The sequence below is a fragment of the Oncorhynchus kisutch genome, linkage group LG17, assembly GCF_002021735.2.
Source record: "Oncorhynchus kisutch isolate 150728-3 linkage group LG17, Okis_V2, whole genome shotgun sequence".
Lineage (NCBI taxonomy): Eukaryota > Metazoa > Chordata > Actinopteri > Salmoniformes > Salmonidae > Oncorhynchus > Oncorhynchus kisutch.
Window position 1 is genome coordinate 27011074 of NC_034190.2, and position 5000 is coordinate 27016073.

The following is a 5000-nucleotide window of genomic DNA, read 5'->3' on the forward strand; positions in this document are numbered from 1 at the left end:
GTAGATTTGGCCTTGTGTTTTAGGTTATTGTCCAGGTAAAAGGTAAATTCATCTCCCAGTGTCTGGTAGAAAGCAGATTAAACCAGCTTTTCTACTAGGATTTTGCCTATGCTTAGCTCCATTCTGTTTCTTTTTTATCCTGAAAAACTCCCCAGTCCTTAACGATCACAAGCATACCCATAACCAATGTTCCCTCAAATTTCTTCCGGCACTAAGCAAATTTCCGGTCAGCTGAGAGCAAACTTGAACATTGTTAATATTTGGGGGAACTTCCAGTGCGTGTTTACTGTGAACACTGAGGCTGTACCCGCTTTAAGTTACAGTTTTCACAGTGGCCAAGTAGGCTACTGTGGCTATTTGATCCAGATGTAGGCATACCAGAGTGGCCTACTATCAAAAACAATGGAGAAAATGCATCCCCTAGCATTTTAACATAGAAATAGCTGTTCTATCAGTCAGCCTACAGTAGCAGCCAGTGTGTGGTGTTCAATGTAGGCCTACATTGTATGAGACTTTTGAAAATAAAAACATGCAGGGCTTTACATTAACCTGTTTATCCAAATGTCCTTCAGAGAAGGAGGTGACTGAAAATGCTGTTGTAAAAAAAACACTTTACAAAATAAAATGCATTATCATTCTCAAACCATTATTACATATATTCATACAAATGATGCTACCCTCTGCCAATTGGCTACTTAGGTTATTCAAGCCTGTCTCAAAATACAACACTGCCTCTTTAAGACAAAACAAGCTCTGACTTTCTTTTCTAAGATGTCTGGAAATGTACACCTTTTGTGCTCTTGTAGGAAGCAATCCCTCCCGTATTGCTGAATACAAATTATCTATAACTGGCCAATAACTTACTAGAAAAGGATATGAACAAAACGTGCACATATGGCTACATGCAGCTCTCGCATGGATCTCAAAACAATCACATCTACTCATGACCCCTCATGCAGTCCACTTCAAAGTAAATGGAACAGATCTACATATGGCAATGGTCTATTTACATATAGGCCTACTGCAGCTCTGATTGTTTATGCCGCACAGGTCTGTGTAGAGTAGGGGCAGAGTAGTGCTGCCAATGCATTAGAATCCTACTCCGATGCGTTCTGTCCTACTCCGATGCGTTCTGTCCTACTCCGATGCGTTCTGTCCTACTCCGATGCGTTCTGTATGTTACATTGAAAGCAGCTAATGTTGCGTTGATTCAATCACAATTGCCACAGTAAATGGAAACGTTGACTTTGTTAACAGGAAAAATAGAAGAGTAGTGACTAACTTTTTCTGAGTCAAGATCACTTTCTCAATCAAAATGCAAGCCGAGATCTACGGCTCAGATTTGTTTTAGCATGACTTAAAAAAAACATAAGCCTAAACAACATGAACCAATTAAAACAGTACTGTAGCAATGAGGTTTGTGCAGTAAGCTAAAGGCCCAATACATTATCACTGCGTATTAGCTTTGCTTGAATTGCCCTGCATGGCAGTCCTGGGGATCTGCTTGGCAGTCTAGCGGCTACTGCACGCCCGCAGTTTAGAGGGACCGTTGTCCATAACATGTTGCAGCCACCATCATGCTTGAAAATATGGAGAGTGGTATTAATTCATGTGTTGTATTGCATTTGCCCCAAACATAACACTTTGTATTCAGGTTAAAAAGTTGATTCCTTTGTCACATTTTTTGCAGTATTACTTTAGCGCCTTGTTGCAAACAGGATGCGTGTTTCAAATATTTTTTGCGGTACAGCTTTCCTTCTTTTCACTTTGTGTAACGGTTTTCTTCCTGGGAAGGAGAGGAGGACCAAAATGCAGCGTGGTTATTTATGAACATCTTTAATGAAAGATGAAAACGTGAACACTACACAAAATAAGAAAACTTGGAAAAACCGAAACAGTCCTTACTGGTACAAAACACAGAGACAGGAACAATCACCCACGAAATACCTAAAGAATATGGCTGCCTAAATATGGTTCCCAATCAGAGACAACAATAAACACCTGCCTCTGATTGAGAACCACTCCAGGCAACCATAGACTTACCTAGAACACTCAACTGAACACAACCCCATAGACTACAAAACCCCTAGACAAAACAAGACACATAAATCACCCATGTCACACCCTGGCCTAACCAACATAATAAGGAAAACACAGAATACTAAGGCCAGGGCGTGAAACTTTGTCATTTAGTTTAGTACTGTATTGTGGAGTGACTACGATGTTGTTGATCCATCCTTAGTTTTCTCCTGTCGCCGCCATTAAACTCTGTAACTGCTTTAAAGTCACCATTGGTCTCATGGTGAAATCCCTGAGCGGTTTCCTTCCTCTCTGGCAACTGAGTTAGGAAGGACACCTGTGTTGTTGTAGTGACTGGGTGTATTGATACACCATCCAAAGTGTAATTAATAACTTCACCATGCTCAAAGGGATAGCTAATATCTTTTCTTTTTACCCATCTACCAATACAGCAGGTGCCCTTATTTGTGAGTTGAAAGTATGTTTGAAATTCACTGTCCATGTATAGTTGAAGTCGGAAGTTAGGCTTAGGAAAATACATTTAAACTCAGTTTTTCACCATTCCTTACATTTAATTCAAGTAAAATTCTCTGTCTTAGGGCAGGTAGGATCACCACTTTATTTTAAGAACGTGAAATGTCCGAATAATAGTAGAGCAATGTCACGGCTGTTCAAAGGAGAGGACCAAGGTGCAGCGTGGTAGGCGTAAATTTTCTTTATTTTAATCAAAATGATGCCAAACAAAACATTAAACACAACAAAAACAAACAGTGAAGCTCAAAAGCAAAGTGCTCTAAATAGAGTCAACCTCCCACAAACACAGATGGGGAAAAAGGGTACCTAAGTATGGTTCCCAATCAGAGACAATGATAGACAGCTATCCCTGATTGAGAACCATACCCGGTGAACCACAAAGAAATAGAAAACATAGAACACAAAACATAGAATGCCCACCCCAACTCACGCCGTGACCCCCAAAAAAATTGAGACATAAAAAGGATCTCTAAGGTCAGGGTGTGACAAGAGAATAAGAGAACTCTTATTTCTTTCATCACATTCCCAGTGGGTCAGAAGTTTACATACACTCAATTAGTATTTGGTAGCATTGCCTTTAAATTGTTTAACTTGGATCAAACATTTCGGGTAGCCTTCCACAAGCTTCCCACAATAAGTTGGGTGAATTTTGGCCCATTCCTCCTGACAGAGCCGGTGTAACTGACTTTTTAGTTCTGTACACAAATGTTCTATGGGATTGAGGTCAGGGCTTTGTGATGGCCACTCCAATACCTTGACTTTGGTGTCCTTAAGCCATTTTGCCACAACTTTGGAAGTAGACTTGGGGTTATTGTCCATTTGGAAGACCCATTTGCGACCAAGCTTTAACTTCCTGACTGACTGGAAGCAACATCTGGAGATGTTGCTTCAATATTGTGGAGTGTCTACAATTTCTTTCTGAGGTCTTTATTTAGATTTTCCCATGATGTCAAGCAAAGAGTCACCGAGTTTGAAGGTAGTCCTTGAAATACACCCACATGTACACCTCCAATTGACTCAAATTATGTAAATTAGTCTATCAGAAGCTTTTAAAGCCATGACATAATTTTCTGTAATTTTCAAAACTGTTTAAAGGCTCAGTCAAGTTAGTGTATGTAAACTTCTGACCCACTGGAATGTGATACAGTGAATTATAAGTGAAATCTGTCTGCAAACAATAGTTCGAAAAATGACTTGTGTCATGCACAAAGTAGATGTCCTAACCGACTTGCCAAAACTATAGTTTGTTAAACAAGAAATTTGTTTTAATGACTCCAACCTAAGTGTATATAAACTTCCGACTTCAACTGTAACTTATTATGTGACTTGTTAGTCACATTTTTTTACTCCTGAACTCATTTAGGCTTGCCATAAGAAAGGGGTTAGGGTTTCAGCTTTTCATTTTTAATTAATTTGTAAAAGTTTCAGAAAAACATCATTCAATTCAGGTTGTATGAATCCTTTCTGAAGGTACATTGTCTGTGCTGCGAGAGGCAAGATTTTTTCCTCTAGATGATGAATTGTATAATGGCTTAGCGCTGGATTGCTCAAATCAATCGTTGGCTTGATTATGTTTCAGCTCCAAACGACCAATTCATCTTCAGACTGTGTTCCTCCTTCCTGGAAAATGCCATATTTAAAAAGAGAAACCATGTTTCTTAGGGAGAACAAACCCAACCAATCCTCCTCCTCCACCATAATGCTATCATTTTCAATCCTTCCACAGCAACACAATAGAAAGGGCATGATCAGATCAAATGACACCAGACTCGACGGTCATGGTACGTAGGACAGAAAGCAAAAAGCCTGGTATGAATTGCGATGGCAGATCCTCTAGTCTGTAAGGAAACTGGCAGAGATGAAGAGAGACGGATGGCCGTGTGTGTGTGCGTCAGTCCGTGCTTGTGTGTGTGTGAGAGAGTTAGGAGGACAGAGAGGGAAAAACTGACTGTCTATATAATAACTAGATCAGAACAGAACTTCTTACAAGCCACATGGACAGACAGACAAAGGGGCCGTCACATAAATACACACGCGCGCACAAGCACACACACGCGGACAGACACACATACACAGACGGACAGACACACACACACAGACGGACAGACACACACACTTAGCTGGGAGAGGGCTATGCCCACAACAGAGCCTGAAGCTGGTCACAGCTGTGCTATGCTACAGAGGCCGTGAGGAGAAGGGCTAGAGAAGGATTTATAAGAGTCTGCAGAAATGGTGGTGCATTTACAGTTGTTCTCAGATCGATGGTGATGTGTTTGTGACGACTTCAGAGGGAAGCCACATTAGCGTGGTTGCAGTATTTTACTTGACTCTTTCTCTCTCATTCAAATTACTGTTTTTGTTTTTACCAAATGCCTTTGTTTCTACTTCTATGAGAGCTCAATCCCCTAGTCGAACAATCTGTAGTGGATGGAAGTCTTGTGATACAA